This window comes from Furipterus horrens, unplaced genomic scaffold (assembly GCF_987537825.1).
Source record: "Furipterus horrens unplaced genomic scaffold, mFurHor1.1.pri manual_scaffold_3, whole genome shotgun sequence".
Classification (NCBI taxonomy): Eukaryota; Metazoa; Chordata; class Mammalia; order Chiroptera; family Furipteridae; genus Furipterus; species Furipterus horrens.
In genome coordinates this window covers 72,914,428-72,929,406 of record NW_028327173.1, presented here as the reverse complement: position 1 = coordinate 72,929,406, position 14,979 = coordinate 72,914,428, and positions in this window count along the sequence as shown.

Below are 14,979 nucleotides of genomic sequence, written 5' to 3'. Positions count from 1 at the left end.
ATCGCAAGATGTCGATTCAACACGGGAGGAGACAGATACCGTGTCACTCCCGAGTCGGACTGCACAGCCATTCTCGACGGTGCAGATAGACTCTTAAGAAGCTACACCATCGTCTCTCGAGACGGACGGCTGCCAACGACGACGAGACAGAAAAACGTCATGGGGCACCACTTCCAAAACAGGAAGGAAACTGTCCACTAAGCTGCATTCCCATTTACTTAGGCCATGAAATCTCAGGATAGTGTGGGTAAGTCATGTGATATTCTGAGCTCTTCAGTCCAGAAATCCACCTCATCACACGCGGTCCCCACCCACAGGCACCTCAGCGCCTGAGAGTGTGGATGTATGTAAGAAACATCCAAACCCGTAGAAAATTTGTATGAGTTTATTTGAGCCCAAACTGACAACATATGCTTGGGAGCAAGTTTCTCTTATGCATTTACAGTTTCTTTTATGAATTTAAAATTAAGGAGAGAACAAAAGGAAGATTGGAGAAAGCAAGGGGGTAACTGGACTCCAGGAGCTAAGATTTCTGTTCTCTTGAGGGTGGTTACATGTTGTAATGAACAGTCTGAAAGGCGGTCCTCACATTTAGAAGGAGGGGTCTGAAAAGAGGCATTTCAGAGGTGTGTTAACCTAGACCAGCGATTTTTCAACCAGTGTGTTGCAAGAATTTTTAAAACATGCAATACCTGACTATTTAGTCAGGGGTACTGACCTCTTTCCCCTTAGACTGGCAAATTAAAATATGGCAATGACCAACACAATAGCCAGCCAGTGTGAATGAATCAAAATTTACTTTTTTGTGTGTCAGATCAGCAAGAAACACTTTTTTCGCGTGCCATAGAACTTTGGTGGCTAGTTTCTGCATGCCATGATATGAAAAAGGTTGAAAATTGCTGACCCAGATGCACAGAAGACATGGACAGGGTTTGCTCGAAGCAAAGATAAAGCTTTTACTAATTGTAAAAATTTACATGCCTGGGGTGTGACTACCCAGTGACCTGCCCAGTTAGGAGTTTATGATCAAATCTCCCCGTGAGGTTACTTTCCATATTACCCCTTTTCTCATCCACCATAGTGAATTTTCTCCTGTCCACCTCGTATCTGCCCTGCACCTCTCGTTCCCTCCTGCTGCTTCAGGGGACTGTGTTGTCCCAGTTCTTTCTCTACTTGCTTCTTCCCTGTGGCCTGTGAACATGGCTAAGTTTTCTCTCAGCAAAAATCCTTCCTTCAAGTTCATTGCTTCTCCCAGCAGCCCCTCACTCAGCCCCTCACTCGCTGCAGTGACCAGCCTCTCCCCAGAACCCTTTTTGACTCCTCCCTTTCCTCACCTGGTCTCATGCACCTAATGAACCACCAAGTCCTGTTACCAGACTCAAGGGGTCCATTTGCCTGCACACATCAAAGCCCAATAAGACACCAACAGGAGTTTGCAGCCAAGAAAGTAAGGATTTATTAAGGCGATGGCGCCATGCCCGGAGTCACAGGTAGCTAATGCTCAAAGACCTGGCTCCCCAATAGCTTCCAGGGGGATGAATTATATAGGGAAAAAATCATTAATCATGGTTACTAAAGGAGTTAGGCTCGTGGTCTCTACTGATGGATTGGTGCTAGAGTAGGGGGGTAATTGGTCGTTGCATCTGTTCCTGATGTCAGCCATGGAGTTGTTCTGTCCAATTTCACAAGGATTTGTTCTGTGGGATTGTTCTGCCTTCTCCGGGTCTGGAGCTAAAACACAACTGAGGCCAAGATATTGTCTTTAGTTTGATTGAAAACTCTGTAGTCACTAGGCCCAGGACTACTGGAGGCTGACCAGAACCTCATTGTCCTGAGGGATTAATGATTAAGCAAGGAGGAGGGAGGTGGGTGAGCCAGGGCGCTGGGTGAGGCCAGCTTGGGTCAAAGGAAAAAATAAAATAAAATAAAATAAAATAAAAGGCCAGATTAAAGAAAATGAGGTTCCTGTGCAGTTACAGTTCTTTCAATTTTACGTCCAAATCTCTCCTGTTCCTCCAACCCCACACCCTCTAGCCTGGCTTCGGTCCTCATCATTAGACCCGCTCTTCTCCGGCCACTCTTCTCAATAATGTCCCACAAGGCAGGCTCTCCCCTCTGCTAGCCACATTCCTCCTGCAGCTAAGCAGCTTCCCTGACAGCTCAATGCCCCCTTAACCCCTTCAGTGTCTCCATGCCTGCAGGGTCACGTGCAAGCTCTTCAGTCTGGCTTTGAGGCCCCTTTTCAGTCATCTCTGCCTGCCTGTCCACCTCGTGTCTGCTCCCTTTTTGATTTTTAAATTGTATGCTGAAGCGTCATACAGATATAGGAAATTACGCTTACTCTCAATGCTGATGCATTTTCACTGAGCGAGGACACCCATGCAATCAGCACCCAGATCTAGAAAAATAGACCACTGCTGCTCACAACCCCAGAAACCTGCCAGTTCCCATCCCCCACAGAGGGTAACAGATCTTGACTTCCAACGCCACTCTAGATTTGTCTGCTTTTGACTTATACACATGGAATTACACAGCAACACCCTTTTAAGTTTTTGGCTTCTTCGGTTCAATATTATGTTTGTAAGATTGTACATATTTTTGCGTGTAGAAGCTCTTCCTTCTTTTAAATGTTGGCTCCCCTCTACATCCTTCCTGATTTTGAGCTCTTTCTGGAGGCTTCACGTAGTTGTTTTGTATATTTTGTTCAGAATTCATATCTCTAGGAGGGTTGCTCTGATAGATAGGAGCCACACTGGCGTTGCCAGGGGTAGACTCTCCTTATCGTTATCTTATTTTTCTCCTCTTTTACTTTCTCTAGGATTACCACATTTGCCATCTTTTTCATTCCTTTTTTCCCCCTTTTCTATGCCATTGAAAGTTCCATATTCTATATTTATCCTTTAGAGTTACTTTAGCCATTTTAACATGCATACCTCATACAGCAAAGTGTAAAATTAAGTAATACTGTTATCCTCCTTCAGAAAAAATCAAAAATAAGGAACACAAGGACCGTAGAAAAATCTAACTTCAATCGGCCACCTCCCAACTTATATATTATTTTTTTAAAAACATTTTTTTGTTTTATTGGGTTTCTTTTTTTGCTGTTTTAGTTTATTTCTTTTCTTTATATACGTTATTCTTTATTTTATTTGTTTTGCTTTTTAAACCCTATCAATTAGACATTATTGTTTTATGTAATGAATATTTGTTTAGATTTAACCAACACCTCATTAATATCTTGGCTGACTCTTTTTCCCTGAACTCCGAAAACCCTTTGCATTTACTAAGATTTTGATTGACCATTTTTTAAATTGAATCTCGGGCTTTTATCTGGGATTTGTTTCCTTCTGCCTAAAGAATAGCTTTTATAAATTCTTTAATGAGAGTTTGTTAGTAGTAAGCTTTTTTCATTTTTGTTTGCAAAAAAAAAATATTTAATCTTCATTCTTTAAAATATTTACACTGAATGTAGGATGCTGAGATGTCTTTTACTTTATCACATCAAAGTTAATGCTCCATTTCTTCTGGCTCCCATTCATGCTATTGAGAAGGTAGTCTGCTAGGTTTGGGGTGGGTTAATCTGCATTTCTGGCTGCTTCTAAGGTCTTTTACTTTAGTGTTCTGCAATTTTGCTATGACATATATAGTTATGAACTTATTTTTTTCTTCCTATTTGAGATTCATTGTGATTCCTAAATCTAGAGATTGGTGCTCATGAATGGTTTTGAAAAATTTACAGAAATGTTGGAAAATACTGCCTTTTCTTCATCTTTCTTTGTTCTTCCTCTGCAGCTCTGATTAGATTCAGGTTACCTCTCTCTCTGTCTTAACCTCCGTAATATTCCCAGCTCTTTTCGTTTTTTTGTCTGTTTTGTTCTTTGTTTTTGTTTCTCTACGTTAATTTCTGGATAACAGTTTGAGATCTTATCTGATTTGCTAATCAGCTGTGTCTAATCTTAAGCCTTATATCCTACTGTTGTTTGTTCATATTGTCAAGTTATTTTTTATCTTTAAAACATTAAACATATGAATCCATGTCTGATAATTTTGAATTCTAAAGATTTTGTGAGCCTGAGTCTGCTGTGTACTCTTTCTGTCAGTTTTCACTCATGGTGCCTTATTTTCTTACGAGTTTTGGGTCTATTGAAAATTTGCTTGGGAATTCTTTTTTTTTTTTTTAAGATTTTTATTTATTTTTAGAGAGAGGGAAAGGGAGGGAGAAAGAGAGAGAGAGAAACATCAATGTGTGGTTGTCTCTTGCACACCCCCAAGTGGGGACCTGGCCCTCAACCCAGGCACGTGCCCTGACTGGGAATCAAGCTGGCAACACTTTGGTTTGCAGGCCGGTGCTCAACCCACTGGGCCACTCCAGCCAGGGCTGCCTGGGAATGCTTTAAGGTCTGGGTGCAACTATGATCCTCTTGAGGAAGCTTATTTTTGCTTCTGCTCCTCACTTTAGGGTACCACGTACTTTAAATTTCACCATTTGGAGTTTGGGGACCACCCAGACCGTATGAGTTTGGACCAAATATATATGTCCCCCAAATACATATGTGTGAGGGACAGCTTGTGGCTATTCATTTTCGGGGGAATTTTTTGTCCCACCAAGTGCAAATATCAAAACAGCTCAGTGGTTTTATTTCTCTTTGATTCTTGCAAGGGTGTAGCCTTTGGGGTACCATTCCATGAAGGTGTGTCCCACTAGAATTCCCCTTTGGGAGGGGGTCCTAGGCTTAAGCTCTTGTCATCAACACCTGTATAGCCATCGCAATGGAAGCAAAATTCCTCAGCACAAAAGTCAGCCTTAAAATTGCTTCCCTCTCAGGGTTCCAGCGTTCATGTCAGTTTTTGGTCTTGGGGATTCTTTACTAGTATACCAGTTTAGAGTTATGCTTAAAAGAGTATTTTTAGTTTATTCAGCATTTCAGTTGTTTTCAATTGCTAGCTTTTTTCAGTGTTTATAATCCATTATACTGCTGAAATTTCCCCCCAGTCTCATCCCCTACCATTTCCTCCTGTACAATTTCTGCTTTAGCAACCCAGTGGTTCCCCCAGACTCACAGTGATGTTTCTTGCCTCCTGTCTTTTCTAATGATGTTCCCTCCATACAGAATGTTCTTTGCCTCCCCTCCATACAGAATGTTCTTTCCCTCCCAATTTTCCCCACTTCACTCATCCTTCAAAACCCAGTGGTACCTCCTCTAGGAAGTCCTCCGTGATAGCTGCCAAGCAACCCAACTGAAAGAGGAAATAGCCCCATCCTAACATGGAAAATTCCACTCCCAAACCCCTCACAAGCCCATCTTTTCACACAAGTCTGCTTTGTCCCCAGCTCATAAAAGCAGCCAAGCAGAACCAGCCCCCCAGCCAGTTCAGAGGGCCTTCCTTTCCTCTGTGCTGTCTCCCTTGTGCTCAAGCATAAGCTTAATAAAATCTGTCTGGAAATATCTCTGGGCTTTCCTCTCAATTTCTGTCTTGGAGAATCCAAGAACTTCAATGTCTGTTAACACAATGAGGTCATGAGCCAAGAAGTGCAGACAGACTCTAGAAGCTAGAATAGTCCAGGAAGCGGATTCTCCCCTACGCCTCCAAAAGGAACTCAGCTTTACCAATATGTTGACTTTAGCCCTGTGAAATCTATTTCAGACTTCTGACCTCCAGAAGTAGAAGACAATAAGTATATTGTTTAAGTTATTGAATTTGTGGTAATTTATTACAGCAACAATTGGAAACTAAGACACCCACCAAGAAAGCAAAACAGAGTATCAATAAATGTGCATTGAAAAAGAATGGAAAAATCTTTGATAAAATCAAAACCAGTTATAACTGGTGAGGATACCTTTTTAATTTAAAATCATGATAACTTCCTTTTTCCATTTTTCTGAATTTTCCCATATCTTTTTTGTATCGCTTTTATAAAGGAAAAGAATTACCTTTTTTTTTTTTTTTTTTTTTTTTTTCCCTCCCTAAGAGATCCTATCCGTCCTTCAAGGTCCAGTTCAAATGCTGCCTCCCTCAGGAAGACTCCCAGCTGCCTTGGCCAGAGCAGACTCTGCTCCCATGGCCTGAATGCTGTGACTGGATTCTAAATGCCTCGGGAGCAGGTTGGATTCTCCCGAGGCTCAGCAGACCCCAGCTAGTGGGTGTTGAAAGTCCACAAGCTAGAACAACCATTTTTCCAGAGATAATTCAAGGCTACTTTCCCCCATACTCACGGGCTTCCCTACAGAGGAGCAGCCAGAAGCTGGTGAGGCCTCTCAGGGCCCAGCAGGCAGCACCTCCTGCAGCACCAGCCCTAGCTGCTCCACATCTGAAATATTGGCACTTCCCAACAACCTCCCATTTAGGGTCCCTATCTTCCAGGGGACGGGGTGGGGTGGTGGTGGGGGCAAGGTAACCCAGGTAACAGTTCGTGGGGCTCAAAACTTGGTGAGCATTTGGCTCTTCCAAGCACAATGATGTGGGAAGTCACATGGCTCTGTCGGAGGCTGGGATTGGGGCAGCGCTACAACAGGGTGGTCGGGGTGCTAGAAAAAGTTGGGCCTTTTCAAGCCATTTTTAAATAGCAGCTTCCAGAATCACCCTCCAAAATACAAAGCTGAGCACATCTCCTGTGTTAAAAGACAAATTTCAACTGAGTAAATGTAAAGGTTTAACTGGCTTTATTAAGCAATTCCTGAATCAGTCGCATCCCATCTAGCAACCGGAAGAGAGCTCTTGGGGGCTGAACAAAATGGAAGGTTTTTATGGGCAGAAAGAGGGTAAGGCTAAGAAGTTAAAAGAGCTGATTATTTCAGGCAAAGTCCTCTTCTCTTAGGGGAAGGTAGGGGATCTTATTAGGAAAGTTTTATAGGAAGCAGGGTAGGGAAAGAAAAGAAAGATTATTTTCTTTGGGGAGTGAGAAGGGAAGGCTTTTTATTATGCAGACTGCCTCTTCTTTCTGTGGGGATGGAGAGGGCCCAGGTGACAGGTTACCTTACTGGTGCTTGACCAGAAAATTTCATACTGATCGATTAAGATTTAATGTTTCTGGGGAGGGTGGAAGCTGCAGTTAGATACGGTATTAAATCTAGGTTATGTATCAGAGACTTCCAGCATGAGTGACATCATTTTGAGCCTGTGGCTTTCTGTGTAATACCTGCTCCCCATCTCCTCCGGGTCGTGTGGTAGGCAGGCAGATGTTACACTGACATGAGCAGGGCAAGGATGGGCAAAGCACAGAAAGTCACCGGGACAGAAAGCCCCGGGTGCCTCGCAACCAGCAAAACTAGGAAAACGAGGATCTCATCCCCAGCATACCACTGGTCATGTGGGTTTGACCCTGACCTTTCATATCGGTAGTTAGGCCTTTCAGACTATCCCCTGATTTCTCCTTCCCTGGGTTGTTGATAGTCATGTGGTAGACGCCCTTAGAGGAGGGACAAGGGGGCTGGAAAATAGCCTCACACGACTGCCATACAAGCCCTGGCATGACCACTCCCTTAAGCATGAAGTCGTGGAGACAACATCTAGGGCTCGGTTGTATTTTAGCTCCAGGCTCAGAAAAGTAGCAAAACCAGATGGAGCAACTCTGGGGCTGAAATCAAGACCAGGAGCATTGACTAATGAACCCCCTCCCCTAGCACCAACCAATCAATGGAAAACACAACCCTGAGGGGACATACCTGGGAAGCCTTCAAGACAAAGAATCCCATTGCCTCTCGCTATGGAGCACGCCCAGCCTTTTCGGACCTGCTTCCCCCAGGTGCATTTTCCCTGTGTCTCCCTCCTAAGCTTCGAGGGCCCTCCTCTTGTCTCTGTAACTTGTTTCCTGAGCCCACTTTTTCTACATCTCACTTCTATTTCTGTGACTTTCTAAATAAACTCTCTCTTTTTTAAAAAAGATTTTTGTATACTGTATTTGTTTTTCTCTTACAATTTGAGTCTTGGCTCTGAATTCTTTACTCAAGTATTGAGGCTGCCGAACCAAGGTCTGCTCTGACTCCACCGGTCTAACAGCTGGTGCTGCTTTCACCAACAGCTGGAGCCAGTTCTTTATCAGGGTGACCCAGGCCTGCTTATCCCCATTTCCCACCAGCAATCCTGTCACACCGCACTGCAAGCCCTGTTTGCTCCTACACACACTGCTGCTCTCTTGTCTGGACTGTCCTTCCCTAGCCCCCGACCCTTTATGATTCACGAAGTTCACCCTGACTCTCCTGAAAGCCACCTGGCCCACCCAGGTGGTTGGTCCTCCTCCTCTGTGCTCCTAATCCTGTCTCCTTAATCCATCATGCCCCCTCCACTGAGGGCTCTGCCATTGGCACCTCCTCACATGATCCTGCAGCACCACCTCCAGAGAGGCTGCTCCACATCTGAGAGGCTGGAGCCCCCCTGACATGCCCCACTTCTTCTCTCCCACAATAGGTCATGGAGAGCAGATGGGTCCCTAGAGCCTAGCAGAGTGCTGGGCACAGCGTGGGGCTCAGCACCCTAATTAGTTGTCTGTCCCACAAGAAATGTCACTGGTGTTAGAGTCCTTTGTAGCCTGGAGTCTGCCCCAGAGCTGGATAAAGTCCCTCTTCCCCCAAGATACAGCCTGCAGAGCCCTCACAGCTGAGCGGAGTCGGGAGGGGCTGGGGGAAGGAGGGAGCCAGGCTACACAAGCCCTGATGGGAGGAAAGATAGGCCCAGGGGAGAGGGGATGGGAGGGGGTCCCTTGAGATTGTCCTGACATCTAAATAAACAAACAATTCTAAAACAAAGGCTGTTTGTACATGGAGAGATAACTGTGAGATCTAAGTTCTGGATTTTTCTTTCAAAAAGGTTCATCCAACATTGGTGTTAAATATTGTAACCCCCTAAAAGTGGCCAACCTGTTATAAATGGAGACCATGGACACCGTCCTCCCCAATATCACCATCACTTTTTATCGTCATTCCTGGCAGCAATTTGTTCTACTTATAAGACTCCGCTCCAGGTATAACGGAACACCCTTTCTTCTTCTTTTTTTTTTTTTAAGTGTATTTTATTGATTATGTTGTTACAGTACAGTAGTCTTCGGTTTATTTTTCTACCATTTCTACTTCCCACGACAAAAGGAAGAAAAAAAAATGGGTGTCTGGAAAACTGTGTTTAAACTGTATCTTCCCACACACATCGGGGACAGCAGGCTTTGAGTGCCGTGGCGGCCCTGTCCTCAGTGCAGAGCCATGGCAGGGGTGAATGTTAAGGTCTCTGCCTGAATTGTGTGGAAAACTAGGATTAGACTTGAGCCACTACTGTAGTGCCGCCTGCTTTTGTTGCTCCTACTCACCAGATTAGGGTCTCGTCCAAATCTAACAGGAATCTAACAAGGGCAAGGTCAAAGCCACCACCTCCTAAAAATGCACCTGATGGCTCCTGGAAGTGGTTTTCTGTCTGGCTTCCTAGCACCCTCCTGTTCAGTCCTGATGGCAATTCCTTCTTGTTCGGGGCCACCCAGCTCCTTGTTTGGTGGGCCAGCCTCTTGTTGATGGTCAGCTCCCCAGGACCAGGGTCCGAGGCAGATTCCAAGTGTACTGCAGTTCTTGTCTTGGCCAGCTTCCCAGGAGCTGGTTACTGCTGGAGTAACCCCACCCCAAGCACACACCGTCAGGTTTCCTAATTACTGCATGTGCCAAGCCCTAATGACTCCCAGGCCTGCCACGAGCGCAGGCCCAGCACTCAGGCCAGGAGATGCAGATTCTGACAAGCAAACCTAGAGAAGGCTGGACCGTGTGGCGCGGGAGCTTAACCTTGGCTGAACATTGGAACCACCTGGGTCCCACCCAGAGAGAGGTTCTGCTTAAGGATGGGTGTGGCCAGGTGTCGGGAATTTTAAAGCTCCTGGACAATTCTGATGTGCAGAGTCCATCGAGAGCTCCTTTTGTGTGGTAGCCGCCTTCTCTGAGCCCACTTTGTAGTTGAGTGTTTCTCTGAGTGATTTGGGTTGTACGTTATTAGACTAATGTGAGCTCTCTGCTTTTCGTGGTCTGGTCATTTATTTGTTGGGGGCTTGCCATGTGCCACTGTGCTATGAGGCCCTTTTATACACTGTTTTCAGACCTTGAGACTGTGCAGGGGAGGTGCTGTTACTCTCAGTTTACCAATGAGCAACCTGAAGTTTAAGCAACTTACTGAAGGATGCACAGTTCTTAAGTATCAGAGCTAGAATCCAAGTATTGACCAAAACCTCTGCCCTCCCCACCACACCACATGGCCTCTGCCTGCACAGAAGTGATTTCAGCAAATAAAACAATTATTTCTGTCTAACCAACTTTGCCTAAAATAGGTGAGAAATTAGAATTTGTGCAAATGGGTGTGTATATATATATATATATATATATATATATATATATATTTATATATATTTATTTATTTATTTATTTAAATTTGTGTCTACAATCACATGTATGGAAGGCTGGCACTTTTAAAAACCAATTCATTTTTAACTCATAAATGTGTGAATTATAGAATGATTTGAGGATGTAGAACTATGGAACTTTAGAGCAGAAGGACCACTTGGTGTCTGCCTGTCCAACCTTCACAGATGGGAGACAGGCCTGTCATGGGAATTCACCGGCCATATACCATCTGACTGGCAAAAGGCCTGACTGTGGGCCAGGTGCCACATCCCTAAACTGGGCTACTTCCAGTTGATCTCATTGTATTAAGAGAGGTCTGGCTGGATCAGCCTTTGATATAGAAAAGCCTTGCAAGTATGAAACAGATACTTTCTAAAGCAGACAAATACAGGAAGTGCAGTGATTTGCCCAAGGTCAAGTTGAACTGAAACCTAGCTGTCCTGATTATTAAGCCAGTGTTTCTTCTAGTAGCCAGGGGCAGTATAATTTGGTTGAAAGAGCAGAAGACACATAATGCTAGATTCACCTCTAGGACCTTAGACAAATTACTTGCCCTTTGTATGTTTCAGATTCTTCATCTGTAAGTAGCCCTCATGATAATGGTACCCAGCTCCCAGTGTTGTCTGGAGGTTGGCTGAGCTTACTTATATGAAATGCTCTCAGGAAACACTTCCCTCATACCAGATGGCTTCGGGAGTGCCGCCAATGGGAGCTCAGGTGCCGCTAACTTTATCTCCAGACCTGGATCTTGTTTTCTTGTGATGCTTTACAACCTTCCTGGGAATGCCACCAACAAGAACTAAGTAACGCCTGTGGAGTGGTTCCATCTCCTTAGAGGGGAAGATGGAAATATTCAAATTGTGTACCTTTTCTCCTTCCTGAACTTGCCAGTGTTACCACTTGCCATAAATGGATGAAATGGAAATGCTTGCAAAATAACAGGTACAGGCTGTATTATTGCTCATTCCTTGGGGATCTCTAGCAACAACTTGCCGGGAAATATTTAGCAGAATTAATACTTGGGGACAAAGGCTGATGCCATATAAATCAAGCTCAGGATGTAAATCCAGGGCTCCACTAATATTCTGTGTTTTAATGGAAGAAACACCTGCTGAGCTATCCATAAAGGAGCTTGCAGAAATCAGTTGAAATTGTCATTTCCTTAACTACCTGAGTGCCAGGCCTCTTCACAGAGTTCCCACCCTCCATTTCTACACCAAAGCGGCAGAATGTCTTTTTAGAATGCATGGTTATGCCTCCAAGGGCATGTAAGGCTTTGTCTTAGAGTTAGGAAGAGGTTTTAGAATTGTGGATAGTTTTCTACAATGTGGAAAATGGGAACATATTTTTATGATATTGCAAACTTAGGGAACATTTGAAAAAAATCAAGGTTCTTCCCTTAATTGAAAATAATGGCTTATATCTCAGTGACCCATACTAGAGACTCAAGAGCAACTTCCTGGGCCACTTGAGAGCCATGTGACTTTGTGCAGGTATGACCTTCCTCATACTCCCAGCCCTTCCTGGTCAGTAAAATGGGGACAACAGTGCCTAACTCAGAGCCGTTGATTGGTAAGTGGCAGCTGCCCTTGTTAGACCAGTCAGCCCTTTGCACACAGTAGGTGGGCGGGTGGTGCATGTGGGCCAGGACATTCAGTCACCACTTTAGTGTAGGCATGGTGTCCACTCCAGTTAAACCTGCAGCTCTCAAGGCTGCTATGAGCTTCCATAGTGAAAGCTTAATTGCCATTGGCTAATTAAAACTGTGTAGGACCAAGACAGCGAGGAGGAGGCACTTACCAGTTAATGCTAACTGAGGATGTCCCATTTGCAAGGGTAGAACTTGTTGACTAGGCTCACCAGGGAATTTTGTGGGGTGACAGGAGCCCCATTGGTAGGGTGTCAGGTGCTATGGAGTTCAACTGTGGGCTCTGGTAAGGGTTTCTTCAGGCTGTAGATTCTTCTACCCAGGCAGACAAGTTGGGAACATTGCGTGATTGAATGCCAAGACTTGACCATAATCTTGGAGTGAGTAGACAAGGGCCATTGAGCCCACTGCCAAGTCCTTGAATGCAGGAGCCAGCCTTGTTACTATTAAAGTCTCCTGAAGGGTTAGGGGAGTCCTGAATTCAAGTTCTGGCTATACTTTTCACTAGCTAGCTGACTTTGGACAAGTTAGCCATTCTCTGCTACTTTTCTCATCAGTAAAATGGTGCTATGAAACTACTTGCCTCCTAGAGGTGTTGGGAGGATTAAGTGAGCCATTCACATTAAGCACCTAGAACACTGGCACATTCTAAGTGTTCTGTAGATGGCAACTGTTATTACTAAGCCAGGCCAGCCTATGCACTGCCCCTGGAATATGGCTTTTCAAGACTCCTTGCCTTTGCTTAAAGGCTTCCCACTTCACCCCTTCCCACCAATGCCTTGTTCAACTTCATAGCCCACATCCATCATGTACTCAGGGGTGAAAAAGCTCTGCCTCGAGACATGGATGCTAAGGATGCTGGTGCCTTGGCCTTGCTCCTCCTCCTCTTTGGACCTCAATTTCCTCATCTGTAAAATTAGGTGGAGGAGGGCTGAGTCCTTGCAGGAGCTCTGAATCAGCTCTGCTAGAGTCTCAGACATGGGCAGGTGGCCAGGGTGGCCCCAGGTGAGCTCAGCTGGAAGCATCTGCGCCTGCACCCCCACCCTGCAAACCCTGACCCTGACTTGTGGGGTCTGGGGTTGGGGTGTACATGTGCCAGCCTTGTGCAGCCTGCAGAGAACACTGCCTTGCAGGCCTGCTCCTAAATCTGTGCCTGTTCCACTCTCCTGGAGACCAAAGAGAATGGCAGAAGTCAGAGGAGGCAGAGCTCATGGCCTTGGCAGGCCAGGAGCCTCCCTGGATGTGTAAGAGGGCCACACTGGGCTTGAGCTTGGATGCTAGTGTGTGCACAAGTGGGGCCTCGGAACAGGACTTGATATTTTTTTTTTCCAGTCATCCATTTATTCTTCAGCACACTCGCCCTCACTGAGCTCCCACTATGTGTCAGACAAATCTGCATCTGGCCCCTGCCCACTGAGAGCTAGCTTTGTGGAAGGTTTAGTGCAGCATTTCTCGAACTAGTATTGACAATTTGGGACAGAAAATTCTTTATTTGGTGGTGGTGGAGGGCATCCTGGCACTATAGAATGTTTAGCAGCATCCCTGGCTTCAATTCACTAGATGCCAATAGCATTCCCACCAAGTTGTGATGAAGAAAAAGGTCGCTAGACATAAGCAAATGTCCCCTCAGTGCAATGACGCTTGTTGAGCACCACTGGTCTGGTGTTATCAGTCTGCATAGATGTACACCTGGATCGCTTAAGAGCTAGTTATTGAATAATTATGTGCCAGGCACTTGACTGAGCCCTTTGATACAGTACCTGCAGAGAAGTGCCACAGACACACCTATGAGGTAGGTATAGTGAAACATTTTACAGATGAAGGCAGCTCCTAGCACAGTCCCTTACAGTCACAGCAAGTCAACAGCCATTAGGATCCTACCTCTGGTCTAACAATTTGCCATTCTAAGTCTCTTCCATTTCTGTCCTCACCCCTACCTGGACGGATGGGCAGGGACTGACAGGAAAGGAGAACAGAAGTTGGCTAATGACCTGGCCTGCCAGGAGCCTTATGATGGGACGAAGGTCATAGAACGACCCTCGGCAGATGCATATATTTTTCATGGTACAGTCTGGTCTCTTCTGTCATCTCATCCCAGCCTCAGAGTGTCCTGGGAGGGGGCAGCATAATCAGTCTGTTTCACAGAGGAGTAAGGCGGCCCACTGGAACCTGCTTTGCCCCAAGACAGTGAGGTGGCTGAAGGCAGCTGCTACAGGGAACCCTGCTATGCCTGATAGGGTTGTTGCTAACTGAATGTCACAATGCCTGCTAGGGTCGTTGCTAACTAATGTCAGGCCTCTTACACAAAATGGCTGAGTTCTTACAAAGAGAACCAAGCAGGAGTCTCTAGCTGGGAAGTGAGGGAGAACGGCCTCACTATGGCTTCAGCCAGGCTTCGGATGGAGGCTGAACTTCAGCTTCCTGGCCACAACTGCATGGTTCTTTGTAAATATTCCACAGCAAGTTGCCTTTCAAAGACAAGGAAGCACACAGCACAAAACCCCACAGCAGTCCATCTCAAGGACAGCAGCTGGTTTCAGTTTAATGATGTATCAGTTAGCTTTGTTGTAGTAACAAACAACCCCAAAATCTCGGTGCTGTCACTACAACAAACATTTATTTCTCATTCATGTTGCAATCAGTGGCTGAAGGGCAGCTGCTGTAGCTCTGCTCCACATGTCTTACCTTTCTGGCACCCAGGCTGAAGGAACAGCCCCAGCCTGGGAAATGTGTTCTCATGGCAGAAGAGAACATGAATCTTCCACACCACGGCTCTTCAGGCAAGTGCACTCCTCCCTGGGGGACGGGGTGGGCACTGCAAGAAGTCACATGGCCACAGGTAAGGACATATAAAACCCACTAGGTACAACCTATGACAATGACTCAACATGCAGAGACTTTCCACTTTTAAAGACACAAAATCCTAAAATGTGAAAACTGGGAAGAATGCAGGGTCCACTGTCCGAG